At 42.6% G+C, this 16,323-nt stretch overlaps 1 protein-coding gene across 1 annotated transcript in view; it reads right to left on the bottom strand.

The window, feature by feature from the left end:
• LOC128266134 (lachesin) overlaps positions 1–16,033 on the bottom strand; it is a 47,807-nt gene extending 31,774 nt beyond the window's left edge. Inside the window, 1 exon segment of the mRNA XM_053002425.1 lies at positions 14,856–16,033. The gene's annotated coding sequence lies outside the window, so the exon portion shown is untranslated.
• Positions 16,034–16,323: the final 290 nt, after the last annotated feature.

The raw sequence follows: 16,323 nt of genomic DNA, 5'->3' as shown, positions 1-16,323 counted from the left end.
AAGTGTCTTCTTACCTTTTCTTGTCATTTTAAAATTAAAAGAAGGTTTTTTCAGAATCGTCTAATCAAGACTTAAAATTAAATTTTATAATCATGCCAGAAAAATAAATTACTATTTCTACCAATCGATGCTGTTTTTCTTGTTCAGTTTCTAATCCAATAACTATTCATTTAATTCGAAGCAGTCGGGCATGATAATCCTTACTTTGTTTATTTTGATAATAATTCAAAATATAAATCTTCTCAATTAAAGACCTCTTTTGCTTAAGTATTGAACCGCAATTAAGTTGCATAAAATCCCAATTTAAGCCAAGTTTCATACATGAGGCTTTTGTGAATTTTCACTCCAAATAGTATTTAACTAACGTCCAGCACTTTAAATATTTTGAGCTTTCTTCGGGGGGATGAAGCTTAAATAATCTGGAAAACCCAAACAGGGGCAGAGCCAATCCACAGCCCATCTGGGCCTGCTGCAGCAAGAAACCAATTTGGGAGCACATAACTGACTTCGGGGGTTAGCTGCCGAGTTAAGTCTGCATCCTTCGAGCCGTTTACGCCCTCAATTACCCCGAACACGGAGACAGATACAAACTGACATACAGACATACGTTCGTGCACACTCGTGCATATGTATAAAGCATCAAATTAGAATGGCTAATTGCAAAGTCCTCACATCAGGACCACATTTTCTTTTGTTAACTTGCCCAAAAACTTGCTGCCGGCAATCATCACAACTGCCAGCCGAGTGGGTGGCAATTCGGAGCTTCTATGGGCTACAGCCTCTTCGGATAGTGAGGACTGAGGACTGTGGACTGAGTACTGAGGACTGAGGACTGGCAACTATTGCATGCTGTCCATGCCGAGTCTGCTGGCAAGCAGTTAAATTACTTCTCGTTTATTTTAAATTGTGAAAAATATGTGCAAATGCTCGGCAGCCAGCAGACATTGCACAATGATACCTAACAAGACCGAACACGAAGGAGCAACCCTTCAAGCCACCCAGAAAAGACGATGCCAGAATAGGACTCGGATTGGATAGGACAAAGTGGGACAGGCTCTATGGGTGGCAAGCCAATGCAAAAACATGGGGCAAAACTCTTCTGCAATTTGCAGTGGAAATCGCATCGCACGCGCTGTATTTTCAAATAATGCGAAAAGTTTTCCGCCTATGTTTTCCCGCAGAAGAACACGAGTGAGCAAGGAGCATCAGATGAGTTGGGTTGGTATGGGTTGGGTTGGGATAACCATCAACCCAGACCCATTTGAACCGAACCGAAACGAACCAAAGAGAACTGAACTGCACTGAACGGAACAGAACAGAACAGAACAGAACAGGACTATCCCGTACAGAGCTAGTACCAGAATCCGACAAAAGCGGCAACAACTCCAATATACTTTTGTTTCTTTGCCTCCATTGCGCTGTTATCTCCCTCTGCCGCGGTACAGACCTCTCTTTCGCTCTTCCGGCTGACTGCTGCCTGCGTGAAATGCAATTTCTCATATTTGCATAACTGCAGACAGCAGATAGCTCAAAATAAAGTTGAAATTTTCGCTGCGGTGGCGGCAACAACAAAGCAGCAACAACAGAAATAACAGCAACAACTTTAATATTGCCTGGCCGTGCTGCGTAATTGCCCCCCTCCCTCCACCAAAGCTTCCACAACTTTAGTCCCGATCAGCCACAAATACACTGAACGAAGGCTATCCCGGATAAGTTCATAAAATATATGTTGAAGTTCAAATTATAAGGATAATCAGAGAACAAGAATTAGAAAAATAAACAAAAATAAATAAAACATGACTAATTTTAAAAGATATTACAAATTTTTTGTTTGAATATTGATAGTAGCTTAATTTAGGATAGTTTTTACTTTGAATGTATTTAGTTCTATTAACTATTGTAATTCAGATATTAATGATATTATTTAACTATAAAATATATCATTAAACATTATATATCCAAATTTATTTGTATCATAGATTAAGATATGAAGAACATATAACGTAACAGTATTTTTAGTTTTTTTTATTAATTATTCTTTTGAAAATTGTTGAATTTTAATCGTTTATAAGTTAGCTTGTACTTTTTGCCTTTTTTTCATTTATTTAAATATCAAATGTCTTGTTTTGGTTTTCCACTTAGTTAATCTAAGTGTTTTGCAATGGTGCTACAATTAATAGGTACTTTTGTTGAAGTGTACGAAATTATGAAATACCATAAAGCGCTTATGTGAGAAAAGTATGCTTATGTTGTCTGCAAAAAAAGTTATTCTTGTTAAGTCTCTCTAGCTTAGCTTTTTCACATAAACGTTAAGTCAAAATACTAATGGCAATGGTCACCAGTAACAAGAGTTTTTGAATACATTTAGAGCTATAAATTGTTCAATAAATTTAGATTATTTATTTATTTCTCGATGTTTGGTTGGTTGATGCTAAAAGTGTCAGTTCATGTATTGGGCACATAAAGATGGCTTAAATTTCGACGAGTGTTGCATCCATAGCGGCTGCAACAGCGGAATCCCTTCCGCTCGGAGGCAGTACGTAGTCCGTGGGTTTCCGCCAACTGTGCGCTCGATTTTACAAAACAATACGGCAATGGAATGCGACGGGGCACGGCGGCAGAAATGGCAGCCAAATCAACGGAGTTACGCGCACAACAGCCGCACACACACACATACACACGCACACACACACACAGTCGCAGTGGGGAGAAATTGGCGGAGTAGCTGGGGCACAATGCAATACACCCGTACATGCATAAGACAAAGCATACTTTCGGGCGCAAATAACCGACGCTGCGAACGGAAACCAAAATTGAGCGTCCTTCGCAACGCAACGCAACGCGGCAGGACCAAAAAAAAAAAAGGAAGCGAAACGTCCAGTTCGTTCTATTCTATTAGGATAAACACAAATCACAGATGGACGAGCGGGGGGAGAATGGTGGAAGGGCCGGGAAAGGTTGGTCCACTGGCCCAGTGGTTCGCAGAAAATTTCACGCACAAACAAAGCAAACAATGTCGGTGGCCAAAAGCAAACATAATTGATATCGTAATCAATTCAAAAATCTGGCAAAACTAAAAACAGCAAATGCTGTGAAAACAACGCTGTGGACAAGGGACAAGAGCTGTCCCAGCCGCAGGCAGGCTATGCACACAAGGACCCTCCAACGCCCACAACCCCTACAACCACCACCCAACATGCTGCCCCAAAACCACTTTCCCATCAGACATATGTGCTTGCCAGTGCGTGCCACTCAATCAACTCTGAAAAAGTCTACAAATATTAGCCCCTAATACCATTGAGACTCGCATGAGGGAAGAGGTCGAGAAGGAGGCGAAGGATGTGGCACTGCACCCACGTCCACGCCCATAAAAAAATGTGGAATTGTGTATAAAATTGAAGCAGCAGCCGAGAGCAACAAAAAGTGGCAGCTTCAAATAAAATTGTTGCGACAAAGGCGAAGGAGCAGCTGAAGGAGCAGTCCTCGCACAACGATAACATTAAGACGGAGTATCGAAAAAATGTGTAGTTCCGCACACACACAAACACACACCCGCACACTCGTACGCCCGCACACCAATCCTCACGCCGTCCAAGGAGACGGCAAGAACGGCAAGAACACAAAAGCTGAATAACAACACAATCAAGCGAGAAGCTTGGCGGCTTTGTGGGTGGTGGCTGGTTTCAGTTGGGCGAAAGGCTAGGGTGGGTGGTAAGCGGGGGCAGGGGCGAGGAGCAAGCGTATCTGGGCATAGGCAGCAGAGCTGCATAAGTTGCCAAGCGTCGGGCGCAAGCGGCACGTAATAACATTTTTCTAAAGAAAGCAGCAGCAGCAGCAACAAGAGCAGCAATGAATACACTCTGCAAAATTAGGAAAAAAAAAATTAACGATTTAAAATACAATGGCAATCTTTTATCAAAACTAAACATTTTGGGTAATAGTTTTTAAAAAATTAGTTATTTTACAAATTACTGCTTCTTAAAATAGTTTCAACATTATGCATGATTCAAATTATAATAGTAAAAAATGTTAATGGAACATATTTTTTAATACCAATGTCAAATTAATTAAAGTGTCTAATAAAATGTATTTGGATTGGCAGATTGTAGATATGCTGTCTTACTTAGGCATGACCAAAAAAACTACTAAAATAAGTTCAGATTCCAACGTAAGCTGCATTTATAGAGAATGGCTTATAAAAATGTTTTTTTCAGTGTATCGCAAGGACAACAAAATACCGTCACACAGCACGGCAAACGAAGATGTCAAGCGAAGGAGCAGCCGAAGTTGGGGCCACGAAAAGCAGCGAAAAATGCGAAAAGCGGAGCACAGCCAAAAAACAAAAACAAAAAAAAAAAAAACAGAAAAAATAGCAAAAGTGGAGGGAATAAAGAAATGTGCGTGGCGTGTCCTGGCTCTTGTGGAATGCTGTCAGGAGACAAGTTATTGTTTTTGATTTCATTTTTCTTGCGTTTTTGCGTTTTCCCAGCCGCCACTCCACTTTACGAGCTGGATGCGGCTGGATGTCGGGGACGGCAGTTCAGTTCAGTTCATGCATGTGTGCGATTGGGAGACTTATTTCCATATAGGGATGTGCCGGAATTGGTTAGTTCGGCTAATCGAGGTATTTGGGACGGTGGCCTCCAGGATTTGCCTCGCTTGGCTTTTTTTACGAGACCTAACAAGATTGGCGCTGGCTTGGCTTATTATTATTATTATTATTATTACGATTATAAAAAGTTGCCCTAATCCGAGTGGGTAATTCATTTCTGAGAGCTAGACGAGCTTTATGGGGGCTCTGGAAGGCTCCGGACTCCGGAAAATGCCGGGAAACTATGACGGAAATCTTAACACTAAAGAACCCTTATGGGAATTTGAAATGTGCACGATGTGAACGTGCTTTTCTTTTCAGCAGTACTAGTTTTTTGGGATTGAGAGGGGCATATATGTATTTTTAAGCAAGTCAGCTTAGGACATTTTTGTCCTGACTTTAAAATTAAATTAAATATGCATGACTTGTTTCATAAAGGCCAGGACAGTTTAATTACGTGCATTTTATATATAGAACTTTAATTGACAGATTACTTTGTTTATAAGTGCTTCAAAAGAATAACGTGCAAATTAAAAAAAAAAAGATGCCGACTTAAAATGCCAAGCAAATAAGATGAGGACTTTACTGTTGACATAAGGAGCTTATTTGAAAAAGACTTAACAGATAAGCCAGCTGTCAGTGCTAATAAGCTTGAATGTTTATTTAGTGTAATTTTTTTCAATTGTGGAATGATTGAGTTATTAAGCTTTATAAATAATAAGTAACAACTTAAGTTCGCAAAGGGTTAAAAAAACTATTATTAAGAAACCTTTTTTTTGCATAATGTAATTCAATTTCAATTAATCTCAAGAAGTACAATTTTGTACACACATAATATTTGGTAAATAAATTGGAATTTGTTTTTTAAGCCGAAGATATGGGCAAGTAACTTTGTTTGAAATTGAATCCCAGCAGAGGTCGAAGTTTACAACATTTGAAAACTCCGATCATTAGGTGAAGTTTTCTTATCAAGTCTTATCCCCACAGCACGGCACGAATCCGGAGAATCATCAAGTGGCAAAGAAGTGGGTGAAAAACAAATAGAATAAAACGAATAAAAGTAAAAGTAAAAAATGCAAACGATGTGAAAATGTGAATAAACCAGCAATGACAATCAATCATTCAGTTAGTTGCAGCAAGCAAACTTCAGCAATTTGGGGGTACAACACCCCGCCCCCGTTTTCTCATGATGGAAAGGGAGGTAGGTCATTAGGCCCCTACCCCCGAGCATTTTGCCAGCCGCAATTCTGGTCTGTTTCACTCGCAAACTAACTTTCGGGTAAACTTTCTAATAAAATAGCCCTCTATGCGCCCGAGGTCCAGAGACCCTGGCAAGTTACTGTTACTGTTACTGTTCCTATCCGTGGCTTCATCCAAAAAAGAGAGCCCAAGGAACAAGGAGCAAGGAGCAACCAGAACCGCAACAGGAGCAACTAGGAACTAGGAACTGCAGCCACCGAGAGCCGAGGATTCAATTCAATTTTGTTGTTGCAGGGCAGGCACACAATGCAGTTGCCGTGGCCAAATATACGAGAGAAAGCTTTTTCCTAACTTTCTCTACTCTCTTAGCTGCCCGTTTCCATTTTGTTCCGTTGCACACACTCACACACACACATATGTGAGTGTGCAAGTGTAGCTGTGTATACATGGCCGCAACATCCGTTACAATTTTTTACGACTGCGGCCCTGACGTTGATGTTGATGTTGTGCATGCGTGTGTGTGCGAGTGCGAGTGCGAGTGTGAGTGTGTGTGTGCCGGTGCCGGGGCATGCCCCCACCGTCCATGCCACATTTAAGGATTGAGGAAATTTTTGTGGCCTCCTCCAGTAATGATATGGAATGTGTTGGAATTTCAAGAAGTTACTCCAGATTTCTTTATTTATTTAAATGAGCACCCAGCGAGAATGCCACAAAGTCAGGCCCGCAGTCGTTTTTGCCTGTCTGTGTTTGTGTCAGTGTCTGGGTTTCTGTCTGCCTCCGTGTCTGTGACTGTGCCTGTGCCCTTGCATCTGTGGTGGTGGCCAGTCAACCAGCATCTTTAATTGACTGACTAACTGACTGACTGACTGACTGACTGACTAACTGACTGACTGACTAACTGACTCTCTGACTGACTCACTGACTGACTGACTAACTGACTGAGTGAGCATACAACTAAATGAGCGTTGTTATCGGTCTCTGGCGCTCCCTTGGCGACTGCCTGTCTGCCACTGCCTCTTTCTACACAGCACGAAATCAAGTGGACATGCTTATGAAGCATAATAAAATATAATTGTACTACCCTAAGCAAAGGCTTATCAAAAAAGCTTGTCTAGAAAAACAGTAAAAAGAGTTTGGTGTTCTATGCTCTAGGGTCTAAGCAAAAGTCTTATGAAATATCTCTTTCCTTTAATAAAATGTTCAATGAGTTAAATGAACAAATTTAAATACTTGTCAAATATATAAACTAAGTAAGTACTAATTAATCCTGTTTTTATACTTTCAATGTACAATTACTTGTTTAAAATATTAACAAAGTACGAAATAATCAAACTTCCTTGTATACTTAAACTATAGAAAAAAAGATCTTAAAATAGCTGTGACAAATAAATCAAATGTTCTCATTAGATAACTAAAATACATATTGTTTGTAATAATTTTCACTTTACAGTTAATTTCTTGAAACAACAGGGCAAACATTGTTTTCCTAAAAATATCGATATTTTAAGCACTAATTTCCCTCTACCAAACACCAATTAACATCCTCATTTTTTTTTTCAGTATACGGCCGTCTGACTGGGTGTGTGACTGTGCGTATAATTGTGAGGGCAACCTGCTGGCGGCAGGGATTCAGGGGAGTGGAACAGGGGGCATCAGCCAAGGAGCAAAGAGCAACCAGGAGCGCTGAGCCAGCAACAGAATCAGAGGATGAGGACGCAGGACGCAGGACGCAGGACGAAGGACAGAGGGAAGCCTCAAATACCCGCAATCCACAAGCAGCGAGGAACGTCATTGAAATTTATGCACGTTGTACTTTCGTGTAGTGATATTTGTATTGGGAATTAAAACTATGCCCCCGGGATTATATCCTAATTTTTGGCGCTGTTCTGCTTTGGTTGCCTGCCTTCCATCCTTCTCCCCTTGATGATGTCTTATTTGCCGCCGTCCACCCCTCTAATTTCCCTTGGCTTTCGGCTGACGGCTGTCTGTCTTGGCATTGCCATTTTTACTTTTCATTGCTTTTGTTTGCTGTGTAATTAAAATAAAGGCGTGGAGTAATTGCTGAGGTCAGTGGGCAACGGCAAATAGCGGCACGGAGTGCTGCACTTGGGCATCAGTACGTATACGTAATGTTAACTAAGCTCACCGAGCAGCGCTGAAATTAACACTTTTTTTTTGGCTAGTTCAGCTCGTTGCTCGTTGTTTTTTTGTGTGGGCGAGTATTCCTTGGAGCCCAGAGCTGTGAATTACCGAACAGCAGATAAAATTCTCAGTTTAACACTTTGTTAAAATGCTACCCATACGGATGTGCTTACGTTCGTTTACGTTTACGTATACGCCATGTGGCGCGTCCGCCCATAAAGTGTGCCAACATTTGGCACCCTTCTCCAACCCCGCATCTCGATCTCCAATTCCAAGCCCAATCCCAACCCACTTAACTGGACTTTGGTCACGTTGCTGCTGCTGCTGCTGCTGCTGCTGGTTGCCTTTCTCGATGGCCGGGAGATGGCTGTTTGGGGCGCCTGCGGTAAATTTCATTTTGCAGGGCATCATTAGACTGAGACCCAGAGACCTAGATTTCCATGCTAATTGGATTCGCAATAACGGCTGCCCGGAGATCGAAGAATTCCAGCCGTCTTGGCAGCCCCAACGAGCAGCCAGGAATTTGAAGAAAAATTAAATTCCCCAGTCAACATGAACATTTATCTGCCTCATATTTGCAAATGAGTTATGACCGCAAAAGAATTTCGCCAGCAAGAAGAAAATACAAACGAATCAAATAAATTATTAAGACCGAATTTGATGAATGAAGTTGGCTGACAGTACGTTAATAGTACAGTATGTGTGATTTCTTAGGAGCAAAATGGTTAAAAAGGTTAACCCAAAAGGCAAATTCAATCCATGAACTGTCTGGGGGCAGGTTAACCTTTGTCGGGCTTGCAAGTACTTAAAATAAACTGGGAAAAGTTTATGGCAACTCCACTTAACTGGCTGCCGCCCGAAGCCAATCTACTTCGCAGAAAACCCATTGAAATTCCTTGGCCAATCGCATTTCTCTCGCTTCCATGTGACTCTAATCAGCGCTTAATTATGCATGCTTGCCAGGCCAAAAGTCCCCCATTAATCAACATCATTTATTGCCGAGCAGGCTGCTCGAATTCAAACTTGAATTGAAATTCAAGCTGGCAGCCAAAAATTTCCCAGCACCGCACGGTGGCCCCAAATGGCCAAAAAGAGCCTGGGCCAGGACAACAACAGCTTCAGCAACTGCCAACTAAGCCAAATTGTACGCTCAAGTGCCATAAAGCAATCAAAGTTGATATCAAAGTACCACACTGCTAACTTATGCTCTCATGTATTCAATTAGGACAGCTTTTCGAATGCCCTGCCCGGCCAGCTCTTTGGCCCTTCTTACCCCCCTTACCCTCCGTCTCATCCCTTCCCTTCCGTCTTTCATTTAAAAGAATTAAGCACTTTTCTGCAGCGCAACCGCAGCCGAGGAGATGAAGAAAACTGCTGCAGCTTCTGGCATTGAGACCGGCTACTGGTCCTGCTCCTGGTCCTGGTCCTGTTCCTGTTCGTGGAGCTCCTTCAGGAACTTTCAACAACTTCCTATGCCCAAAGTTTCCACAAATTAGTTATGCAAATTATGTGAGTCGCCTTCACCTCACCGGGTCTCCATCTCCACGTCGAATGTCTTCCAGTTCACCATCCCTCAAATCCCCCAAAAAACAACCCCCCTCCCACCTACTGTGATCCGGCATTTAAAACAATGGCTGGCGACCCTTGGCTGCGAAAACGCTCCCAAAAGTGAGTGCTCCGAGCAGAAGACCAGCCCGATTAGGACGCATAACAGAGTAGAATTTGTGTAAGTTCGTATTTAACATGCTTTATGCATTCCTCAATTATAAATAGATTAAAGTCCCGAATAGACTAAAGTTAAATGTTAACTTTCCGGCCAAGGCGGACACCATTCACAAAGCAATTAACGCAGCCGACCCCCTTTGCTCCTTTTAGGCCGAAAAGGCCAAAATGGCCGAAAAGGAAAGGCAGGCACAGGAACCCAATTTAACTGACTGCCAACTTTCCACAATCACTGCCCATCATCAATTTCAGATTTTGTTGTATGTTTTATGAAGCAGTCAAGGCACAGGACAGCCGCCCGTCAACCAGACACTTGGACAGACAAACAGACAGGCTCGGAGACAGACGGCGATTGGGTGGTGCGAGGTGGTAGCTGGGTGGGTTTGTGAGTGGTGCGAGATGCGAGGTGGGGCGGAGAGGCATCGGTGGAAAGTGAAAACAATGCCAGGCCGCAAACGGCTGGGCAATGGCTGTCCAGGGAGGCGACCGCCTGCCGAGTGTGTGTGCGGATGCTTCTTGCTGAGTGTTTACTTAACCGTAAGCCTGACCCACCGACCCACCCACTGACTCGACCACCGACCCCTCCGGCGGTGTGCTGAACTTGAACCACATAGAACAACAGAGACGAGCAGGAGCAGATAAACCAGCGACTGGGAAAAAAGGGTTGGCCGGGCATCTTAAAGGATTGCTCAAGTTGGCCAAAACCAATATGTAAATGTGCGTGTTGTGATTAAGCACAAAAGCAAAGTAAGCCAGATACAAAGGCGGACAGACGGCAGAGTTTTCTTGTCCGAAGCTAAAGTCCCGAAAGCCAAATTCTCCAACCGCACCGCACACACATAATGTGGGCCAAAACGAAGCCAAGCAAAAACGCAGCCTTGGCTAACTTTACACACCTCAAGTGTTTGTTTAGGTTGCTTTGCTTTGCTTTGGGGTTTTTGGTTTTTGTTTGACCGATTGGGGCTGGAGACGGGGAAAACACTTTGCAAAAATTACCAAAAAAGAGGGATTAGTGCAACTCGTTCAACTTATGAGAAAAACCATTTCTCATTGCTGAAAAGTAGTTTCAGCAGCTCAAAAAACTTCTTCTTAAAACATTTCAAGTAGGGTTAGATTGCAATTTAAAACAAGAATTAAAAATGTATTAATATTAAATGTATTAAATATCTTTTGATTTACGTATAGAAACCATTGGCTTCCATTTTTAATAACCAATACTTTTAAAAAACAAAAAAGGAGTACACTGTTGCTCTACTTTATTACCATAATAATATAATTACATTCACTTTTTCATTCAAATTATTTGCACTTAAAAATAGATGAAACAAACATTTTGAAAATAACAGTTTGCTTCAGATTTTTAAAATTTAAATAAAAGAAGTAATTAGAAGTAACAAATAAATTTTGTTTTACGTATAGACAGAAGTGGCTTACATTTTTACCAACAACCATTTTTCGAAACTGTTGCTATGCTATATTATAAAAATGGTATTTTTTCATTCATATTATTTTTTTAAAATTATATGCCTTTAAAATAGATTAAACAATTTTCAAAAAATAACAGTTTGTTTAAAATTTTAAAAGATTTTAAATAAAGTATTAAGTCTTACAAACTTTTAACAGTATACAAATATTTGTTTGTTTACTTAAGAAATTAATATTGAAATATTGAAAAAAAATGATTTCTGGATGCCATAATACGGAGAAATGCATGTTTAAAATTATTTTATAGTAGTGTAGGATTGGGTAAGCATTTGAGACCATTTGAAGCCCCTGTTGTTCCTGGCCAGCGGTATTATAAATCTTGCCCGCAATGTGGCAAGCGATCAGATCCCTGTGCCTAACCCTGACACCTTCATTCTCCCCATTGCCAAAGACAATGCCTCGGAACCCTATTAGCGTAGAGCAATCCTCCACCTTGGCATCCTTCTTTTGCCCCGCAGCAGTGTGTGAAGTTTTAAGGGGTTCGACCATAAATCGCAACCGCCAGGTGAGCGGTAAGTGGGTGCAAGGGTGCGGGGGCTAATGGGTCACTCCATGATGTATCACACAAACAGACACAAATGATATTTATGCTGCCGCAGTTGCTCCAGCTCCAGCTTCTGCTCCAGCTCCAGCTCCTTTGGAGCTTCGGCGGAGGAGCCCGTGAGCCTTCTTATGGACAGCAGACGCGCACTGCTCGGTGTAATAAAAACTAAAATCCGCACAACAATATGTGCGAGGATAATGCCATTTCCGTTTTATGGGAAATCCTGTTAGTCCGCCAGCCGTGTGTGTGAGCGCTCGTATGTGCGGCTTCCTCAAGGAGCCCCAAATCTGAGCGAACGAGTTACGACTACACCGGGCCAAAAAGCATAAACCCCGGCAAGAGCTATTGCGGTCGCCATGGCAGTGGAACTGATTTTAGGGCGGCAATGGCAATGGCAATGGCAATGGCGATGGCGATAGCATGCGTGTCTGCCTGCCAGCCGGGAATGAATGGATCAGGGATCAAATTTTATGGATTGCCCGGGCGCACTATACTATATGCGCACTCCACACACTCGCCTAATAATGAAGTCAGAACTAAGAAATAAATTCCACAAATTGCATTAGCCGGGGAACTGGGAGTCCTTGAGAATTTAAAGTGCCGAGATTCGATAACAATACTTTGGCCTCGGAAATTATTGGAATTGCGATTCGGGCAAGGTTGAGTAAATGATTTCCATCCAAGCTTTGCCTTAAATTAATTTATGAACCTGACAATAAATCTTTGATAAGCCTCAGCCAGAAGGCATTTTAAATTCAACATTTAGAAATGGCATTATCCAAAACAAAATTAAGCTTAAATAATCTGATTTTAAATCGTGTTAGCAGTAAGTGAAAAAAGAAATTGTTTTAAAGTAAGCAACAAGTTTTCTAAATGATCTGAAGTGATTATTTCCAATGTAATCTTAGCCCAAACTTCCCTAAAAATGTAAAAAAAACCAAGATAGAACATTTTTATAAACTCTTTGGTTTTAAATAACTTATCAAAACTTTAGGAGAATAAAAAACACAATTTACACCCAGGGGACTTTCCCTATCGCGGACTTACAATCAGCTAATCTGTCTTACATATTTGCATATCGCCTCAGCTTCAGCTTGGATTACGATGGTTATTCATTAGCCACATTGCTGGACGCCCAGGGCCGACAACTAGGACGCTTGCTGCGGTTAGCCGCAGGACTTTCGTCCTTTTCCCCTCCCTCCACCTGGTCTCTATTACCATGTCTTTTCGAGCCATAACTAGGCAAACCTTTTTTGCGCAGTGTGTGTGCCGAATGGCAGGAAAAACAAACGTCCGACTGTATGAGTGTGTATGTGTATGGAGTAAAAAGCGCAACCGGAGAAGAAACGGATGGACAGCAGGGGAATGGGAATGGGTGAGGGGGGAGGGAAAACGGAAAGCCGGGGAGTAAGAAAAACCATAACTAAATCCATTGCCATAGGAAAATCCAAAGCAAAGTCTGCGATGCAAATAGTAGAGATTATGGGACTGCAGATGTATGAAGAACGAGAACGAGAACGAGATGGAGTTGGATATGGTAGGTGAAACCCAAGGCGCGGACTTGAGGGGCTTGAGGGTGTTGCGGGGTAGACGAAGGTGCCTGGCAGAAGGTGTTATGTGTACGTGAGTGTGTGAATGTGTGTGGCACAATAAATCTTGCAAGGGTGCCGAATGGCCACCAGACAAGGGGCTCGAGGCATCAGGCTTCTAGACTGGAGACTGGAGACTGGAGACTGGAGCCAGTGGCCTGGGCATTGGCATGGATTTGAGCCGGGACGTTAGCTCCATTTCCCATCCCTCATCCGCCGAACGACCCGTTCCCACCCACCGCGCCCCGTCAGTGAAAACCAAAACCAAATAAAACTGACATTATGCGAAAAGCGAAAGCCATAACTAAAAGTTGGATAACGTGGCCATGATGGAGCTGAACTGGAGTGGGCGAGAAATCCGGAACAGAAGCAGCCGTAAAGTTGATAGTAAAGCGAAGAGCAGAGCGTGGCAGGCGGCCAAAGCGAAAACAAATCGGAGATGATATTGTCAAGAGTGCTAGACCAGCAAGTACCTCACAAAAAGACAGCCATTGTTGCTAGAATGGTGACCATCTGAATAAAAATGGAGTAAAAACGAAGGAAAATAAATTTAAAACAATGATCATTAACAAACTTTTGCAGATGGTGAATAGTGGCCAAATGAGTTTAATTCAAATGTCTTGTTAAATAAAGCAGGGCCAACTTTTTTGTGCCAAGGTTATAATATATAAAAATGCAGCAGAGATTTTCTAGAACGTTTAATCTGTTTATTTAATATTGCGACTTTTAAGAAGAGTTTGCGTACTAAACCTTAATTTTCTACTATTTTTCTACTCTAATATTTTACTATTTAATCATAAATTAAACTTGTTTAATAATTTAAAACTATCATTAGGCCATTAAATATTATAACACATTAACTCAAGAGTTCTAACATACTTCGAGAATATGTATAAACTATTTATAAATATAAATTTTATATTAGGGCTTAAATATTAAAGAATGGAGTTTTAGATCCATAATTTAAATACTCTTACTACTAAGACTACTCTTACCTAAAATATATAAAATAAAGTCATATCTTTAACAAATCCAAATTAAAACCCTCTACTAGTGTAAACAAGCCCCAGCAAATGGTCTTAAATTATCATTATAATTGCTGCCCAAGAAAAACTTGAGCCACTCCAACAGGTTTCAATTTGTACATCGTAGAAGCTCCTTATTGGATCATTAAATCATGAGAAGTTGACCTAAAAAACTGCGACCGTTTGCATGCTGCTAAGCGAAATCAGTTTGTATTTTAATCGCCCTCAGAGCCCCTGTAGCACCACCCAAAAGGTGAAGGTAGGGCTCCAAGCTCGCGATTCGAAACCACCTCCTAGTGCACCACAATGGATTTGCCACAGCCAACTTCGGCATGAGCTGAATATTCTCCTATTTTACCCTTTTTACTCGGTGGCTGGCGGTTCGGGGTTCGAGGGGGGGCATCGGTGGGGCATCGGTGGGGGATAGAGATATCGGGTATGAAAAACAGAAACAGGAAAATAGAAATGATAGCAAAGTTGCTGAGCGAGGGGGTGGAAGGAAGGGTGCAAGGTTTGCTGAAACGGAAATCGACTTTGGTAAGGAGTTTTTCTCGTACCTGTGAATCGGAATCTGAACGCCGGAGCTGCACCAAAGTTATGCAAATGTGAAGTTGTTCGTGCCTGGCTGCTGGCTGCTGGCTGCTGGCTCCTGGCTGCTGAATCCTGCGGCAGGATCTGCTGTTCCTTCTTCCTTCTGCTCCTGACCCCCTTTTTGCTACCAATCGAAGGCGGTGTCGCGAGTGCTAATGACGTTTGCTGTGATTGCGCCCCGCATGCGAAGCCAAATCTGAGCCACAACTCACAACTGTCATTTTCGCAACGATATTTGTAGTGGGCTACAGCAACAGCAACAGCTACAGCTACAGATGGGGTAGGGTCTTGAGTGTCTATCTCAGCTGTTCCTCACGGTCCTCGGATGTCTATTTATTTAATTTGCATGCAATTTTCAATTTTTTATGCGGAATACTTGGCATTGACAGCAAACGATGCGCACATTTCGCATCGGCAATGCACAATAGAAATTGAATTGCAAAAATTTGTTTGCCCGTCCAGGGCAGCAGGCAAATGGATTGCGAACACAGTGGAATAGCGGATTTTGAGGGCTTTTCACGTTTTCATGCCAATGTCACAAGGAGTCAGGACAAGGAGGACGAGCGGGGCGAACAGGACGAACAGGACGAACGGGACGCCCAGGACGCCCAGGACGAAGCTCAAGGAGCTGAACGAGTTGAGCGAGCTGAAGAAATCGCACAATTTGGCGGCGAAAATGTCAAGTATACGCCGCGTTGCCAGTGCCTTTTCCTTTGCGTTTGCTTTCGCCTTTGCCACACTGACTGCAATTACAATGGGCCAACAACAATACGGATATGCCGGCTGGCTGCCACACACAGACACAACGACACACCGCCACACCGTCACACCGACAGACAAAACGAATTGAAGCCGCAAATACGTACGCTCCGCAGGATCCGCAGAGGAAAAGTCTGAGTCACGAGCGAGGACAGGACAGGCGACAGATCCTGGGGTTGCCCCTGTCGCAAGTGTGCGAAATAAAATAAACGCACGCACACACACTGTCGCACAAAAAATCGCGCGAAATTTGCGACAAAACCAAACCAAACCAAACCAAAACAAAACAACAACGTTCGTTCGTTAGTTCGTTCGTTCGCTTTTAGGCCTCGATTGAAAATGTGTGTAACTCCGCTGCTTGCACCACCGAACGCTCCGAAACTGAATTCGCAACTGAGCCAGGACAACGAAAGGATGCAAGGATGCTGCCATCTGAAGCCGAGGCGCCACAACGAAACAGGATGCCGACGATCAGGCTTCGGCTGTTTGGGATGCTTCGGATGATTCGGATGCTGCCGATTCGCAATCTGAGCTTTTTGCGAGAGAGAGAGAGAGTTAGTGAGAGGAGCTGGCACTGGCGACGTGTGACTTCGTTAAATTTCTGCGGCGACAGCACACAAAACGGATTCGGAAGCGGAAGTAGCAAGTAAGCGAGCAAGGAGCGCTCTTTGGGTA

This window comes from Drosophila gunungcola, chromosome 3R (genome assembly GCF_025200985.1).
Source record: "Drosophila gunungcola strain Sukarami chromosome 3R, Dgunungcola_SK_2, whole genome shotgun sequence".
In the NCBI taxonomy this organism is placed as follows: Eukaryota; Metazoa; Arthropoda; class Insecta; order Diptera; family Drosophilidae; genus Drosophila; species Drosophila gunungcola.
The sequence above is the reverse complement of the archived record's forward strand: the minus strand, read 5'-3'. Positions and strand labels throughout refer to the sequence as shown.